At 38.8% G+C, this 16326-nt stretch overlaps 1 long non-coding RNA gene across 4 annotated transcripts in view; it reads right to left on the bottom strand.

Annotated features, from left to right (window-relative positions):
• LOC135290112 (uncharacterized) overlaps positions 1-16326 on the bottom strand; it is a 55903-nt gene that overhangs the window by 18584 nt on the left and 20993 nt on the right. For 3 of the 4 annotated variants that reach the window (XR_010352823.1, XR_010352822.1, XR_010352824.1), the window contains exons 2-3: positions 13338-13487; positions 6791-6869 (exon numbers count right to left, since the gene is read on the bottom strand). This is a non-coding gene — a long non-coding RNA (uncharacterized LOC135290112). Of the gene's footprint in view, positions 1-6429; positions 6593-6790; positions 6870-13337; positions 13488-16326 lie in introns of those variants that run through there. The other variant, XR_010352825.1, reaches the window with a different exon arrangement.

Raw genomic sequence — 16326 nt, 5'->3', positions numbered from 1 at the left:
TCTCAGTTTATAGTGAGGAGTTTGTATAAGAGGAGAAGACAGGAATTGGAGAGGAGGGCTGGCCACAACAAAGTATGTTATGGCTGTTTTCTGCCCTCTAAAGTGACACAGGGAATGAGAAATTTATTTGAGCTGTCCTGAACTTGCTTTCTTCCACTGTAAACCACAAGGGAAACCCATAACTGCCTCAGGCTGTAATAACATAAGTTCAGTATTGGAAAAGTCATGGGCAGTGCAACCTGTTGGTTTGCTGTTGCTCCATGCCTTATATTATGAGTGAACATATGCAGTAAGACAAGGAAACTTATTCCCTTGAAACCAGTTAATTCCTCTTTACTGTCTGCAGTCAGCACAGAACGTGTTACAGGAAGGGACTGCAGCAATTTATCAACACCAGAAGTTAAAGAACTCTCAACTGGCAGATACTCAAGCACTGAGATGATTTGGTCTGTGCAATTAATTTTTAAATGATAGTTATGAAGGCTGTGGGACTTAGGATCAGTGATTTGCATTTCAATAAACGCCAGTTCAGAAATTCTTCAGTGTTGCTGGAGAGCAACTGATGGCTTAACAAACTTTATTAATTTTCAGTTGGATGTTTATTGTGGTTCCACTTTGAAATAAGATATGGATCAATGCTCTTCTTGGCAATGGTCAAAACTAAAAGGGTTGGGTTCAGATAAATATAGAAGTTTGCATATGTGTCCAAAGCCCATCAGACTGGCTGGTCCTGATGTCTCTGGTTTTGTAAACTTAGCAATGATCATCATCTCAGTACTGTTTATATACAGATGTCTGGGCATTATGAACTGTGCTCATGTTAGTTATCTTCTGATATGTGTCCATTAAAGATTATTGATGCAGGAGGATGTCATCTATGCACCAAGCACATATTCAGACTCTCATAATTATTAGGCATCTGCTTTAGCTATTAAATCAAAATTCCATAAATGCTGCATTTGACCATTTTCCAGATCACATTTTGATTATGTGATATCCTTAATAACTCAGTAAAACTATGCATGCATGTAGGTAGTGTCTCTGGGTATGAGAGGGGATGTCTTTCTCATGGGTTTGAGGTGACTTGCACACTATCCTGTTCTACAGCTTCTTTTTCCTTAAGTCCCAATTTGCTTCAACTCCACTGAAGATTTAGGCAGACCTCGTATTTCTCAATCCTTCAAATAATTTCGAAGTAACTGTGTGCACCACTAGTTTCTGATGCACAAAGTTAATTTTGCCCTATGCACTAACATGGTCAGCTGCTCCTTTGGGATCAAAGGTTTATCCCATAGCTAAAGCTCAAGAATCTCAGTTTCTTTTCCTTAGGATCAGCCTCTTTACAGCAGCTATGATCTTGAATTTTTCAGCTCATGTTTATATGCCAGAAATAATTAAGCAAGCATCTGTTTCATACATGGTACCCATAAAATCTCTAGCATCACTGGACTGCATTATTATTATTTCCCCAGGAAAACAATTCCAAAAAAAAATTTAAAAAAAATATATATGTATGTATGTATGTGTATATATGTATGTGTATATATATATGTATGTATGTATATATGTATGTATATAAATGAAGATATATAAATAATCTATACATTGACATTATTTATAAGGTCTTGAGGACTGTTTCCCTGTACTAAAAAGAATTGAGATACTGCTACTGGGAAAACTGGGAAACTTTATGTTTTTCTCTAAATCCAATTTCTGTAAAAGAAAAAGAAGCAACAATTTCTAGTCACGCACAACTATAAGTTGCCTAATGGTGGAGTGAAAAAACACAATGCTTTTTTTCATTTTCTATATTTCTTTCCACCTCTAAAAAAATTTTGAAAGATTTAATTTTAATTATTTTGGTAAGTATAAAGGCTACATTTTTAGGAAAATTCAGTTTTTTGAATTATAAACACTAGTCCCCATTGCATGAATTAATTTATTTTGAATATGGCATTAAACACTGAGAAAAAAGAAAGATGAGAGGGAATAAGTATGGAAATAAGTAATCACACATACATACAACTCATGAAAATATGGGTAAGTATATGGATATATGTGAGTATATATACAAGTCATGCCGAAATTCTGATATACACATATACATGCATATGCATGTCTACACTAAAGCAAAAGGGTTTATTTTTAATTTGAAATAAAGATTTCAATACAATCAAAGTGAAAGTTAATGTAATGATGTTCTTTTTCATTAAGACAAAATTGTAAACACTTCATCTTTGTTTTGTACTGCAGAGCTTTGTGAGAACTAAAATATGATAGTTTGCTGTTACAAGATGCCTTAGAGGCAGAACATAAACAAACATCCTAATCAGTAAATTGAAAATTAGAGTTCATTATTTTCTCCCCCCTTAATGATTGCAATTCCACTGGCAGGTATTCAGCTTCATATTCATATTCAGCTCAGAGAAAACAGTATCAGACCAGTGGACCAGACGGATGACTAGTTTCTCCCAAAATATTGTGCTGAAGGCTGTGTCTTTGAGACTGCAGCTTACTTGACAGGCACTGCCAAGTTTTTTCCCATCCTGTGCAGAGGTAATACCTTTCAGGCAAAACACACAGCACCATGAGACATCATGGTCCATTCCAGTAATATAAAATACACAGGAGTTGTGCTGCAGAAATTCTCATTTGACCCAAAGTTACAAGCAGTGAGGGGAAAGTGGAGAGCAGGACTAGGCAGCTCAGTTGAAATGGGAAGAACAGGAAGCCCTGAGGAAAACAGCATAGGTTTTGCTTTGTCATTTGTCATGGACCATCTGCCTGACCCAGCAGAGCCAGTCCCCTGGGAGACTTTGAATATGGACATCATAAATAGCTTCAGAAATATTTCTGCTCTGTGTTTGGGCTTCCAGCATGAACTTCTTTAGGCAACAGCAACTGTTCTAGATAATTTCCAAGGAGAGCCTCCCGTGAGACTGGAAATGAGACCAATTTTCTATGTGCCCATGTAAACAAATTCCATGAGCCAAAAAACAACCCAGAAGAACGAGACAAAGTCAGGCAGTTTGTGCAATCCATTGCCACAGCTGAGCTGGGGGCCACAGCAAACAACTCCAGGCTTTTGGAGAGAGATCTGGAACATCTTCATGGTTTGAGAAAATATCTTAGACCATAAGGAGAATACTTTGCACACATACATAAGCTATTGTGATGGAACACTATGGGAGACTTGCAGTACAAATAGCTTATGTTTTCCATTTAGATTGGCATTTCAAAAGTAGTTAATTTCCTCACACTATTTACAAACTTCTTCTGAGTATTAAACACTGCTTTCCAGTTTCCACTTGAAGACTAAGTGGAAACTGTTTGGAAATACTTATCTAGGATTTTAGAGTATGTTAGGGCTAGACTTTGAAATCCAATCTGGGAAGACAAAGCCCTTTCCTGCGCTTCTGTATGGGATTAACACAGGAGCATGAGGAAGAGAAGTGCAAGCAGAATATCTCAATACTGCCTGGACCTGTTACAATCACACCCTTGTGTCCATGGGGGAAAAAAGATACTGGCAAATAATCTCCTATAAATAAAAGACACTGTATCTGTTTTCAAACCATGTGACTTAGATAATGCACCAATTCTCCTGTCACAGCATTTTTAACAGGCTAGAGAAGCAATCTTATTTAAACAGTGTTAAATTTTCAGGCTCCGCCTTCTGCATGAGAACTCTAGCTTAAAAAGTCCATCCTTTTTTCTAGGGGTGCTGCCATCCTGAACAAATGAGGCAGAAGGAAATAACTGGCTTGATCATGTCAGGCAGTGAGTAATGCTGATGTCAGACACTGGCTCTGGAAAGATGCTGAAATTGTAAGTCTCGGTGATTTTGTGGTTTGAAATGCTGAGTAGAGGGATAGTGGATTATGTAGCTGAAGAACTGCTGAAAACGAGTTGTCTTGGTTGTGTCAAAATCTCCCCTATGATGAGCCTAGAAACCTCATCATGAGTCTCAAGAAAGCCATTTCTTTTGCTAATTATTTCCCTCAGCTGTGCATTCAATTTAATGTATCATTCAAGATTCAGATCCTCATACACATACACAAGAGTTGAATAACTGATTGAATATAAACACTGTAGGCCAGTGACCAGTCACAGACCTGGTCCTCAGGAAAAAATAATTTTTTGACTGTTTTGTGAAATCATCATAAAAGAAAATGGTACACCACTGCCAACATGAGACATATCTGAAATACCATACACCTGAAATCTTGGTCAGAATTACCCATCCATCTCAGACAGCCTATACAGTTTTTTTCTACTTCACTCTCAATAGATTGAGAAAGACGTACAACACTTAACCTGAAGCTGCCTGTCTCAACTAACCTTGAAGTAGTTAAAGTTTTGTTAACTTTTAACAACAACTCACATTAACCTTCTCCATTTTCATGTTTTTCATTCTTCTAGTGTCTTTCATCTAAAAGGGATCAAGCTCCAAGGAAAAGGGTGAGGCTGTCCTAATAATTATATTTCTGACAAAAAAAAAAACAAAAACCAACTAACCAACCAAAGCCCAGATCCTCTAGAAAAACCAGGAATGTAATTTAGTTATCACATGAAAAATTTGGGATAATTTTTAGTCAAATTATTACCTTTTTTTTTCAACACAGTTAGTGATGAATATTGATCTGAGTCGTCTTGTCCACACATTCCTTTTCCCTTGCTTGTCAAGAGCATGATAATGATCCCTTCTCCACAGTTAAAACCTACAAGAATGTCTGCATTGCAGATTTCACTATACAGTAAGGGTCTCTGAATTAGCATATAACAGAAATTAAACCAGAAACCATGTCTGCACAGTAATCTACACTTTCCCTGCAGACTGCTTTCACACAGTATGGCATGCTGGCCTGCCAAGCCTGCACAGGGCACACAACCTGTTAACTCTGCTCACTTTTCAGCAGGTTCAGTTCACTCTTTGCTTTTTTTTCCCTATCTAGTAAAGAGGAAGATAATGGGGTAATCTCCCTAAGGCAACCCTAAATAAACAGATTTTCCAAGCAAGGTATTTGAATGCAAAATAGCATTTTAGCAGCAGGTGCTAACTGAGGTCTGGGTCAGTGTTGTCTAGGTTAAAGAGGAGCTTTCAGAAACAGAGGAGCTTTCTAGAAATAAAAAATTGCTTCATCCCTAGTTCAGGTCTACACAGTCCTATTTTAGGGCAAGGTGTCTCCAGATTTTAGACATAAATTCAGCTTTGCATGGAGCCCAATATGTAAAATATCTACTTAGAGGCATGGCAACGTGTGTCTGGATCAAAACTGTTGCTCAGACACATAAACTGAATCATGGTCTGGGTGTGTTCACCATGTAGGAATTGCTTAGATGACCCTTATGGGCAGGTTCCAGTGGCTGCCCTTATCATGTTCACATTGTTTTTACCCAGATTAGGAGATGCAGCAAGGGTAAACCCACTGATATTTGGAGAGGTTCTCACAAGATAACAACAGCAGTTCCACAGCAGTTTAAGCAAATTTAATACAATAAAGTAAAAATGTAAAGACAACAAGCTGACAGTGCCTGCTGATTTTGAGCCAGCACTTACTTTTTTCCCCCCAAAGATAAACCCTCCAACTTGAGGAAACATTTCATTTATGACAGAGCAGTGCAGCGGTGGCAGCAGCCAACTTTCAAAGCAATTATTGCTGTTGAACTGAAGAGGGCTTTAAACATTTCATTCAGATCGATTTATTCAAAAGTGTTTAAGGCTCAACCAAGTTTACTACTGGTGTGGTCATGGGACACTTTATGGTTTATCATAATGTTTGATCAGTTGCAGAGGGACATGAAACAAGGGGAAATGCAAAGGAGGCAGAAAAAATCTGTTGGGTGTTTTTTTCTGTTGTCGACATTTCCATTTCTGGAGCCATTTTTGTGCTTGACAAGAGATAGAGGAGGTTGAGGGCAGTCTGGGATGTAAGGCAGAATTAACTGTCCAACATCTCTTCTATTCTCCAGTGGAGGGTTAAATGTTATGAAAGATTTTAAATCTTTCTTTTCCTTCTGAATTTTGAGTCTTCCTTTTAATGTTATTTTTCTTTATTTTTGCCTTTTTTTAACTTTTTGTCCAGCCCTGTCTCCAAAAAAAGCAATAAGCCTGTCAAAGAAGGAATTAATTAAGCAAATCAATCAGTCAGTTTTATTAAGGAATTACAAAGCCCATGTGCAGCATTAATTATTTAGATAATGGGACATCTCTAAGCCTTTCTTCTCAATTATTGATAAGCTGCTATCTATCATTTTGACTGTTTTAGTACTGATTTGGTTGTGAATGAAGCCAGGTCATTGAGCCATAGCATATGCCAGTTATGAGAGTTGCTAGATGACTAGGGGCAGAAGAGAGAGAAAGATGAGAATATCATTTATTTCCATCCACAGTGATTGCACATATTAAATATTTCAGGGCACGTGTCTTCTTCTGAGCTGCAGATGAAAGGGAAACTGTCCTTCTGTGCTGATATCATCTGGGTGATCACCTTTGTTCAATGAGGCAGTACATGCCCATTCTTTCCCACTGCAATTTCCATGCAACTTTTTTTGTTGACTTTATGTGAGATTCCTCATTAGTTTGTAGGGCCTGGAAAAATGAGAGACCTTTCCACTGTCACAAGAAAAAGTTATCTTTTTGCATCTGCTGATCAAGGCAACTGTTCTCATTTTTCTCTTTACTAGGAATTTCATGACAACTGCTTTAATAGAGAGCCCTTCTGCAGCCCTAGGCATATTTTTCATGCTCACCTCATTAGATATAATATACAGGGAAGTGTTCTCCTACCTGCTTTCATAAGTGGAGAGCAAAGGCATTGACCTCATAATGTTGAAATTCAAGCAATCAAACAACAACTTCTTCATCACTGGGGAAAAGGAAATACATATAAATAGTTACTGATGGGAAAAAGAATTCATAATAAAGGAAACAATGAATCTCAATAAAATTATCTCATAATTGAGAAAACTCACATCCCACTTGAAAACAACTGCAGAAGGCAGAATTTTTTAGGAAATATGCTGACTATTGTACAGTACATAAAGACAAAAAGCTTCATTTATTACTGCCCTTCAAATCATGTAGCCACTTCAGAACATTTTCCATTCTTTCTAAACAGTCTGAAAGGCTGCTCAATATAGACTAGCCAGTAAAAAGGGAAGGATATAGAGGGCGTAGATCTGGCTTACAAGAAGATTGTATCATCTTGGCCTGTAGGATATGTTCAGGCAAATATTGGTCTCTGGCAGATGGACTATGGGTTTAGTACTTTGAGCATGTTCCAAGAATCCAGAAAAATATTTACACTGCCCAGCTACACTGTCACAGAGGAGGGAGGATGTTTTTTCCCACACACCAGCAGCTCCACTCTCTCTCATGGTGTTTTCAGGTGCTTAGGAATGAGTTGGGGTCAGGTGCTGTTCCTGCACACACTGAGGTGCAGCCTCGGGGCTCCTCTGTGTCTGTCTCCAGAGTACCCAGCCCCTAGATTCCAAACTGACTGCTCCTATCTTTCCCACATTGACAAGAAAAGAGACATGTTTCAAAGCATAAGCATATTTCCAGTCATGGTCAGAAGGAAATTTATTGAACCAAGTAACTGGTTTGCGTAAATTGACTTTGTGCCATCCTGTGAACACAGAGCTTTGGAACTGGTGTGATACTACACAGGATTAGAAATGCTAATGTGCCCCTCACAGAGAAAAGACTGCTCATTAAACTGCCTGTGTTCTCACAGTGCTTCCACCTTTCCTAGATCAACATCAAAATTGGAAGCACTGTAGCATTTTCAAGAGGTGAAGCTCAGAATGACAGAGTCCCATCCCTTCACAATTTCCATAAACTTGGCATAGAGATGAGCATTCATTGTTACCTAGCTATGCAAATTATTTTTCCTCAGCTCTCAGCTAAAAGCTATGAATAGGACATATTAAAAAAATGTAATATTTAAGAGTGAGAACTTTTTCTCACTTTGAAAAGTTCCATTTTGGCACAGAATTTGACCTTGAATATGAAAATTCCATCCAAACTTGCATCTTATTTTCAGGTAGAAACCTGAAAGTGTAGTATAATAGCCTAAAGAAATGTTGCTGAAGACAGATATAAATTCAATTTTACTAATAAGAAGCAATTAGGGCTTGGAAAAGAACTGGATGAAATCTGTGAATTAAAAGCCAGGAGGTTAGGGAACAAAGATTCGTAGTTCCTGGCCATTTTTATTCGTTACTCTATTCAAGGAATATGCCACTTTTTGTAACTGTGTGGGCTTTCTGTCTTCCAGTGCATCTATTACTTGTCCACTGACAGCTGCTTTCTGGCTGTAGCCTTAGGCTCAGCACATACTGCTATCACTTTGCCTCAGCAATGCTGTCCTGCTTTGACTTTTGCCAAATTGTGTGTCATATATGCTAAAAAATCTCTGCTGTTAAGGAAGAAGAAGGCAAAAAAAGCAACCCAGAGAGGAACTGTTCATTGTGGTAATGCAGAAATAACAATAACTTTTACATACATAGGTGGACATATGTCTGTATAACCCCTGTATAGTATATCTGACACTGACTGCAGCTCACTCAAGAGCTAAGCACAGCACAGTTGGGAGAGTAACACAACAATATCTTTGGCAGTAAACCAGACACACCAGCATTCCAAAAGGACACATATTGTCACAGGATTGTCACCCTTGAGGGTCCATCTCTGAGTGACCAAATGGTTTTTTTGCATGTTTCTAGTTTTTAAAAAAGGGAAATAAAAGAAGTATCTCCTCTCTTTTGGGTTATGTGTCTGACAGATGGTGGGGTCAGAAATGTGTTCTTGGTATGGGTAAGAAGACAAACATCACCCATTACAATCCCTTTTTCTTTTTGTCTCCCTACCCCCAAGAAAATACAGAAATTCTGTGGTTTGAGAAGCGGAATCAGGACACACCTTGTACTCAAAATGAATAGCTGGATCCATAGTCCAGTCTTTCCTTGGCAGACAGATCTTTCTGCCTGAGCTGAAACTGCTTCTGCTGTGACTCTACCCCACCTTCCGAAAGAATGTGCTGGGAAATGGGATAAATTATCTCCATCATGGAAGGACCACCACCAACAGTCAGTCCTAAAAGTTGATGATGCTGAATTGCTCCTTTCCCCAGCAGTTCTGATGCAGTGTGAGCAGCAGTATTGAGCAGCCTGTGCTCAGCCAAAACAGAGTCCACAGCCATGTCACTTGTACCACATCCCAGAAAGGATATTTCCTGAAGTGGTCAAATTAAAAGGGCTGATGTCTTGAATTCTTGTGAGAAAAGTGCTATTAACTGTCTAAAACCAAGTGCTCCAAGCTCTGTCTAATCCCAAAGATTTTAATTCTTGTGTCAGAGTGCTATCTAGCACTGTGCTGGGGTTTGACTCAGCAGTCAGTCAGATAAGAATAACTTCATCACTTTTCTGCATTGCTCATGGTTTAACTGTAGTTCTAAGTTAGTGAAATTCCTACCTAGTACAATGAATCCTGTTCTTTAAACATAGGCTGAATTTAGCTTGATTAAGATGCAGAATTTAGTTAACAAGCATAATTCTTCACATTCCTCATTATGACAAAAATTTCCAGTGCTGTAGTCAGTGCAGAAAAAAATATTTTCTCTGTTGTGATTTCTGATGTTCTGATTTCCAGCATGAAAAAAAAAAAAGGTGAATGAATTGAATATTTACAGCTGTATCCCCATGTGGACCTGTCCTGATTATCTCGTCTCAGGACTGACACTCTAAGGAAGATCACTGCTTCCCTGAGTTTATTCACTAATCAAAGGGGTCCAAGCAATAACTTCAGTCGTGCAACACCTCAGTCTGTTTTACCTCCATTCCTGTAGGGCAGCTTTATGATTTCCATGGTCATACACTGTGCTCATGTCTGTGAACTTCGTCTCAAGTTGTATCAAGTTTATCCAACATTGATAGAAAGAAAAGGCATGATTTGAACAAGTTCAGCAGAGCTCAGATGTTCATTATTATTTCTTTTACTGAAAAACTTGAGCACATTAATTACAGAAACATGTCATTGTGTCAGCTACTTTCTAAACATGAGACAAAAAATGGTCCCTACCCTCGAAATACTGGGCAAGACAAAGGCAAAATCTAAAGAGCCCCTCAGGAATACTGGGAACAACAGAACACTACTGGTTATTGTTGTTAATGTATTGACAGCCTTTCTGCAAAGGTGTTACAGCAAGTAAGAGCTTTAAGAAGGAATTTGAAGAAGACTGCAGAGATGTTGTGGCTTTTCTTCACAGGAAAAGCCAGTGAAACCCCATGGGGATAAGTACAGTGGAAAGAACAAAATAATTGAAAATTCCACAAACTGATCATGCAGGTTAAACACCACGTGCCAGCTGGAGGTTGGAATTAACCTCTTGAGAGCAGTGAGAAATTATGTACAGAAACAATCTTGAGCCATGACTGCCTTTTGCACTTCTTCAAAGCAGGGAAAGAGTGAAGGCATGAAGGGCAAAAAAGATACAATACCAGTTTTTACGTCAAAAGAAAAGTTGTCTGCAGCATTCACACCCAGATAAAAGGGATATTATAGAAATTGAGATGCAAGGTGTTGAGAGGAGGGGTGAGAGTTTCCCTGTGGACAAACGTGAAAAACCATGCTGTGCACGTGATCTGAAAAAAGAGTCAGTCAGATGTTCAGGGTGGGTACTGAGGGTCTGGATAGATTTCTGCACAGATGTCCCGTAAGCCCACTTTGCTAGGCTAGATGGAAATGAGCAGGATGATGGACACCCAGAATCTGGCCTTGTGGAGCAGGGAGTGGGAGGAAGGCTCAGCATAAATCCTCACTTCAGATCCAGCCCAGAGCAGAGAAAGCAAGGGAAAAAATGACATGGAGCTTTCTTTTTTTGTTTCTAATTAAAATAGGCAAAAAGAGTTTCATTATTGAATTTATCCTCTCTATAGCTGAAACAGTAGATTAAAGTCTTCTATATTGCTTGCTATCTTGCTAGTTTTCCAGTGTTCAGAACATTGCTGGTTTAATTCTTCATAGAGCTTTTTATTTTTCCTTTTAAAGTGGTATAAGCATATCAGTAAATCAGAACTATTTTATTATCTTCAGTTTTCCTCTGAAATTTGTGTTCCATGCCCTTTTTCTTTCTTTTTGTTCTGATGTCTTTCCCCTGCCCTGAATTTTACTAATTCTCATTTTATCTATTTATGCAGTATCCTCTTCCAACTGTCTTGTCCAGATGATTCACTAACGACTGGACTAATGGCCATCTCACTCCTTAGCAGCTGAGAGGGTGAGAGAATGAAGGGGTCAGGCCATCAGCTGCTGCAAATTGGTGCTGCACCATTGATTTAATTGAAATGGTGCCAGTTTACAGCAGCCGAGAATCCGAGCCTGGAGCTCTGCTCAGCCCAAGCTCAAGGAAAGCACATCTCCAATCTGTTCACCCACCTGAAGTTTGTTACCTGAAGTATGTTAAAGCTCAAGCTGGCTACCCATTGGCTCTACAGATGAACACTATCCAATTAAAGAAAAATGAAAAGCAGCAGCATCCAACCATTTACTTTCTTTCTCATGGCCCTCTCAAAGACATCGGCATCTTTGTGCTTTAGACATGCACATTTGGTTTTGGAGGAAAAAAATATCAAGTAAACAGTAAGATCTAGGACATTGCCACAGCTCTACTGACTTTAACTGTGTTGCTTTTGCACTTCAGTTTGCTGATGGTAACACTGGTTTTGGTTCATAGCCCATACATTTCACATTAGTGCTTTTCAGGACTGAGGCATAAATTTTAACTGCAAATGTATAGCAACTCCCATAACCCGGCAAGGAGTTTTACACCTAAGTATTTAGAACAACAGACTTGAATTTCCTCTTTCCCCATTAACTGCTGGAAGGAGCAGAGATAATTTCTGACCTGAACCATTTGGTCTATCCCTTCCCTTTCATTTTCTATTCAAGTGTGACCATTTTGCAAAATATGTGTGTAAAACACAGTGTATTGCTACTGTTTACTGTAGGGAATTATACGACCAGTTTATGTAGCTCTGTGGTGCACATTCTCTTTATTCACATGGACTGAATAAGTTTAAAAAAAAACCAACAAAAACCAAAACATAATCTAAAGTCACATTCCATATATCAAATTTCATTGTATTCAAGGCAGACTCACCTTTCTGAGTTGTCAAGATTGTCCCATGGATTGCAAGATGACAAACACCTAGATTTTGACATTTAAATTGATAAAATAGAGACAATATTACAAATTACAGGGAAGAAAAAAAGAGAAAATAACCAAAAAGAAACCCAAAAAAACAACAAAACCCAAACCCAAAAACCTGAGGGCCTGCTTACTTTTTTTTACTTTTTTTTTTTTTTTTTTGGCAAAAAACCTGCTACAGAAACAAATGTAGATGAGGGGGGCACTGAGCCATATAGAAGTGAGTAATTATCTACTGTTACAGGCCTTATTATCTCTCCAAATGTTTGCTAAAAATTCTATTGGGCAACCATCTGGACCCTGAGCTTTAACAGTGGATACAGAGTGGATTGTTGCTTTAACTTTTAGATGGGAAAATTTCTTTCGTTAATTCTTTCCTGTCATCTTGTGCTAAATAATTTAGTTGAATGTCTCCTAGATAGTTTTCTGAGTCCTCAGAGTCAGTGCATTCTAGATGATATCATCACATAAAATATTCTTTGAAAGTTTATATATATCGGATTTTTTTTACCACTAGAGGATCTGAGGACACTTTGCCATCTGTTGTAAGGGTTTGCTAATGCACCTATTTTCTCTTCTATCCCTAACATTCTCTTTTTAAATTACTAGGCTTAATAATTTGCCTAATTGGTAGCCTCCCCCCACATCTGAAATTATATACAATGCATATTGCTTCAACATCATCTCTGCATATGAAATCTAGCAGTTCTCCTCTAAGAATTTCCATTGTTACTGTATTGCTGTAGTTTTCAACAGCAAATATAATTTCCTTCATTCAGGCTGTGCTAAATAATTCAATAACATATCATCAATAACTATAGACCAGTTGCTTAGCTTGAAACATGTCTCTACTTTGCTGTGAAGGTCATCACTATCAATTATGCACCTATCTTCCATGGAATGTTTCAATTTAGTATTATAATGATAAGAATAAATGATCTTTGTTCATATGAAGGATATTTCATTGACATAGGTTTTCAACTGTTTTTTCTTGGTTTGTTTTTATTAGTTTGGTTTTTTTTTAAACTAATTTCCAGAGAGGCACTGCAAGATATCCAGCTTTAACTGTCTTGACCAAAGTCACAATACTGCATGAACAGCAGAAACAGAAATATAATCAGTCACCTGATGTTCTGCAGTTGCCTTTGGATATTTTCAGAGAAGCGATGTGATGACCAAGCTGTGAGTCTTCTCTCGTGACACTGAATCCATATTGCCTCCTCCCTACCAAATGATGGCTTTCAACTCTCCCCAGTTCCAAGTTGCACAGGGAACCTGTAATGGGATTGCATCACATTTGAATTTACCTTTTGAAATGCAGCCCTCGGGCAGTCTCTGCATTCCTCTAGCTGAGCAGAGATATGGGTGAAACAAGTTCTTGATTTAGCTGCCAATAAGTGTCTAAAGCACTTCATGACTGACAGTCTGCAGAGGAGCAGCAGGATCCCATAGGAGCTAACAAGGGGATGCAGTTAAATCAGCCTCCCAGCCCAGGGTAGGATTGTTCCAGAAGCAAAGGGAAGAGAAGACCATGACAAAGTCCCTGCTGTGTCCCTGACTTCCAGCACACTCTTATCCCCGGTGGGGAAAGGTCAGTGTGCCCTGCACAAGGTGCAGGATCCTCCTCCATCCCAGCACCTCAGGCACCCTCTGGCACCTCCCACCTCTCTCCCCCAGTTGAGGAGAAGGAAATTGGAAAAGGTACACACATGTGATTTGGGCTCCCTTTAGTCAGAGGTCTCTTATAAATGAGAATGGTAATATTCTATATATAATACCATTTTCCTACTCCTCTCTTGCTGCAGTTTTTTCTACCTATTTTCCTTTTAAATCCATCTTCTCTTGTTCTGCCTGGTCAGGCTGACTGTTCTGGTGGTATTAATTATTTCTTGGAATTGGTTGCTATTATACTGTATTCCTTTGTGGCTTCAATACTTCATAATCTTGGATTAGTTTAGCTTATCTGAGATCTTTTGCTTAAAATATGTAAATAAAAATAACATTTCCATAAAAAGTTAATATATCCAAACAGGATTTTGCTTTTTCTAATCATAGTTAGGATCAGACCTTTGGATTTACAGAACCTCTCACTAACTTTACTAGAAGTAGGTGTGTGTTTGGCAGCTCAGAAACAGACTGTCTGTAAAATCTTGACCTGAAAACTCCAAAAAGAAAAAGTGCAATTCTTAGAAGAGGGAAGAAAAGAAGTGTTCCAAGGGCTAAAATACTTGCAAGATTGGGAGATGTGGGATAAATTCATCTGGATGATAGATAATCCTGAAGAGGGAGAAGAAATGCATAACATAACTTCATAGCTTTTAATTCTTCTAAGTCTTAGTTGAAACTCTTCCATCAGGAAAACCAGTGATTTCTGTACTCCAAAGCATCCTCAACAGAGTTTTGGAAGCCACAGGCTGGAACTCAAAGCAGTAGTTTGCAAGAGGGCATATTGCTTAACAGTGACAATGACACTAATGGGAATGAGTGGGGAAGGTCTGTGCTAGAACTCACTGATGGACTCTCAGAGGATGCAAACACATTATTATAAATAGTAGCTGCAGAGAGGAAATGGGGAAAAGTGTCATTGTGCCAGCTGAAAGGACTCTGCAATACAGAGGGTAGAAATTGCAGTTGCAGATCAAAATTATAATGCATTTAACCCCATGCTATTAAACACCAGCTATCACCAGGATATTCAGCCTGGGAAGCACAAATCCTACTTTAATCCTAAATTCTCTTTTGACCATAGCAAACTCTCACAGACCTTTCCCTCCAAACAACTGCCCCCACAAGTCCTTCCCCTTTACCCCATGGTATCACCTGGCAAAAAGTCATACAGATTGATGCAAAGACAGTTGAAAGTAGAAGGGAGTTTCCTCATTTCTCTTTCAGTGCACATCGGTGTACATTTCTGAGCATACATAAACAGTCCATACTCCAGGAATTAAAGACCAACACCAGTGAGCAGCCCAGGGATATATGATCAGACATATGGTCACATTTGTTGGCACAGAGAGGTGAACCCCAGGCACCCCTAGTGTCAAACAGTTTGCCTTAAAATAAGCGCTATCATTTAAGCCTAACCTCTCTCCAATCTCATCATTATGTGAATGGGATTTTGTGATGGCCTACATGTCTACTTCAGTACCATCTCGCTATTGGGGGGAAAAAATTATTATCACAAGGAGAGCTTTGGAGCCATGACTTATTGCAAACCCATCCACTGATTTGTGTAATTTTTTCCTCTTACTCCCTGTCTTGTCTCCTGGTATTCAATGTCCCTACAGAAATGCAGATACGGCCTGCCCAAGGCATGAGCATAAAGGACGTATAGGTTGAATGAGGGAAGCTCAGCACATTTTTAAATTAAAAAGAACATCTGCAGTTTTGCTAGCTGGGATAAAAATTACAAGAGCTGTGTATTCTCATGCTTCAGGGCATAAACTGATCAGTACCTAGGGTCAGGTACACCCCAATCTGTCACAATTAGGCACATACACAGAGTTTAAAACTTTCTCTAGAAACAGCTGTTTTTGGCTGCTGTTGCTGACAAACACAGTGGATTGAGGGGTCCACTAGCTGGATAAGGAAAAGGAAGTTCTGATTTTCTGTTACAATACAGTTTATACAGAAAAATTTATGTGGCTTGAAAATGCACATGTAAAGAACTTTTCCTGTCGTTTTCCTTTTATATTTATGTTAGGAGTCCCCTCTCATCTTTTCTCTGATCTAGCAGGATATTTTAATCAGGGAGACCTCTCCCTAAAAGCATTTCTCTCACCTCTTTGATGCAGTTTACCAGTCATCTTTCTGTTCCATTTAGCCAACTCCTGATTTTTTGTTGTTTGCTTTTAGTCCTAAAAGCTGCACCAGAAATACAATTTTCCTTTGTCCCTTTAGATGTTGTGAGCCGCAGACAGAAGGAGAGAAGAGGTGATGTGAGAGTTCACTTTTCCTGCCATTTCTAGACATAAGAGGACAGCCTCTCCAGGTAGCTGTTCTCATAAGTGATGCTGTCTGGACAGGCTAAATGATGGCATGTTGAAATTTCATACGAAGCAGAATGATTTCCATATCTGCAGATCCTCTTCAGTGGCATTAGTTATGCTAATAA

Source organism: Passer domesticus, chromosome Z, assembly GCF_036417665.1.
Source record: "Passer domesticus isolate bPasDom1 chromosome Z, bPasDom1.hap1, whole genome shotgun sequence".
NCBI classification, from domain to species: domain Eukaryota; kingdom Metazoa; phylum Chordata; class Aves; order Passeriformes; family Passeridae; genus Passer; species Passer domesticus.
Note: the sequence above shows the minus strand (reverse complement) of the source record. Positions and strands in the feature narration are given on the sequence as shown.